The following is a 2,500-nucleotide window of genomic DNA, read 5'->3' on the forward strand; positions in this document are numbered from 1 at the left end:
CATCAAAATGTTTTGTTTATCATCGACCTCTTAAGATAGAATATGGCACCTACGAATTTTTTTTAACTGTGTTGCCATAGTTCACCAGACGTGGATGATAATCAGTGAAATATTTCATTCAGATTTGCTTAATTTTCCATAGAAATGTAGTCAAAGGTAATGTTCTGAACTTTTTATTTGATACTTTATGGAATCTGGTGAATTAGCAAAAAAATATCGTTGACTTGTGATGCATGGGTAACTTCATACTAGACAGATTATTCTGCCAAGGATTTGGGTTGGGGTCCAGTATGTATGTGTGTACAGTATGTATGTATGTTTGTATGTATGTATATATATATATATATATATATATATATATATATATATATATATATATATATATATATATATATATATATATATATATATATGTGTGTGTGTGTGTGTGTTTGCATTTAAGTTCCAAAGAACCTGACCTATGGTTGTCTAGGGATGTCTGGAAAATGCTCTTTGGGTCTTACAGAGACCCATTTTTGAATCCAGAGGCTGACAGAATAGCGGGATGAAGTCCTCATTGATTTTTTTTTTTTTTACTTTCTGCGCGCGAAAAGGGGTCACTGGATGGAAAAGACCTTCTAGGAGAGTCTGAGGAGTTGGACCTCAACAAACACCGGCGCGACCTTCAAACCAAGACCGAAGAGCTGACGTGTTCCTAAACGGTTGACATTTCGAGAAGAGAAACTTCCTCTTCTTTGGGCCTGGAAGTCCAGAAGTTCTTCGTGGTGTCTCTGTGACGACCTCTGAAGTTCTTGCTGGGTCTGTCCATTTCAAACGACTTACGTCAAGGGAGAGGAAGTTTGTGCTTCTTCTTCATTCCCTTGACCTTTCGGAATACGAAAAATATTCTGGATTTTTGACTAGCTCTCTTCTCTTTTGTGATTTTTTTTTTCTTTTGTGACAAGTTTGTTTTTTGAGTATAAAGTTCCTGGCCTTACTTTAACCAGTATATATTTCTAAAGATTCTGAAGCAAATGTTACTTGTTTAGGTCTGACTTTGATTAAGAAAGTTATCGATGAGATGGAATAAATGGAAGTAGATAAATAGAAAACCCTCAATTTGTCTTCATTTCAAGAGTGGAACAAACTCAACTTTTGGTTAACCGATTTTAAAGATCTGAAATCTAGTATACAGAAATTTCTCTTTCTCTATGAAAAAGATGTCTCAAAAATGGAAACTTATTTTTCCTCACACAGGTAGAATTTCAAAATCTAAACTTTTGAGAAGAGCTTATGCCCCCCCCCCCCAAAAAGAAAAAAGAAAAATATATGTATACATACATACATATATACATATATATATATGTATATATATATATATATATACATATATACAAATATATATATGTATATATATATATATATACATATATATATATATATATATATATATATACATATCGGACAGTGCTATGTTTTTCCTTCTCTAAATGTACACTACAAAGAGGACTCTCTTCGTTTGAATAGAATTGTCTGAATTCAATAAGAATAAAAATGAGAATAAGAATAAGAATAAGAATAAGAATAAGAATAAGAATAAGAATAAGAATAAGAATAAGAATAAGAATAAGAATAAGAATAAGAATAAGAATAAGAATAAGAATAAGAATAAGAATAAGAGTAAGAGTATGAGTAAGAGTAAGAGTGTGAGTAGGAGTAAGAGTAAGAATAAGAATTTAGGTAAGAATAATAAAAAGAAGAGAGAGAGAGAGAGAGAGAGAGAGAGAGAGAGAGAGAGAGAGAGAGAGAGAGAGAGAGAGAGAGAGAGAGAGAGAGAGAGAGAGAGAGAGAGAAACAGAAGAGAAAGAGAGAATTGCATCAGTAGTGGGGCAAGTTAAGGATTTAATTCGCCATTCATTACTCAAAATCGCACAATATTTCACTTGTGTACAAACAACACAGAGATTTGTGGGAGAAATGTAAGAGGGAGGGAGGGAAGGAAGGAAGAAGGGAAGGAGAGGGAGGAGCTAGGGAAAGAGGGAGCGAGGGAGCGAGAGAAAGAGGGACCGAGGAGTAGACGTACAGGAAGGGAAGAAGAGGGAAGAAGAGGAGGGAATGTGGAAGGAAAGAGATGGGAGGAAGGAGAAAGGCAACGGAAGTGGAAGGGAGGGTGAGAAGGTGGGAGGGAAGGAATGAGGGAGGAAAGGAGAAAGCGAATGTGAGGGAAGAAAGAAGGGTGGAAGGGAAGGATAAAAGGAAGGGAAGAGAAGAAGAAAGGGACGATGGGAGGAGAGGAATGAGGGAGGAAAGGAGAAAGCGAATGTGAGGGAAGAAAGAAGGGTGGAAGGGAAGGATAAAAGGAAGAAAAGAAAAGAAGAAAGGGAAGATGAGAGGAAAGGTAAAAGGAGGAGGGAGAGTAAAGAAGAAAACAAGAAATAAATGAAAAGAAAGGGATAAAAGGAGCGATAGGGAAGATGGGGAAAGGGAAGAGGTAGAGGAGGTAGGAGGAAAAGAACAAGGA

At 36.1% G+C, this 2,500-nt stretch overlaps 1 protein-coding gene across 1 annotated transcript in view; it reads right to left on the reverse strand.

Moving 5' to 3' along the window:
• Positions 1 to 2,500, reverse strand: part of LOC143034648 (gamma-aminobutyric acid receptor subunit beta-like) — an 860,956-nt gene that overhangs the window by 281,378 nt on the left and 577,078 nt on the right. The window lies entirely within an intron of this gene.

Source organism: Oratosquilla oratoria, chromosome 17, assembly GCF_046742065.1.
Source record: "Oratosquilla oratoria isolate Oo_2021 chromosome 17, ASM4674206v1, whole genome shotgun sequence".
NCBI lineage: Eukaryota > Metazoa > Arthropoda > Malacostraca > Stomatopoda > Squillidae > Oratosquilla > Oratosquilla oratoria.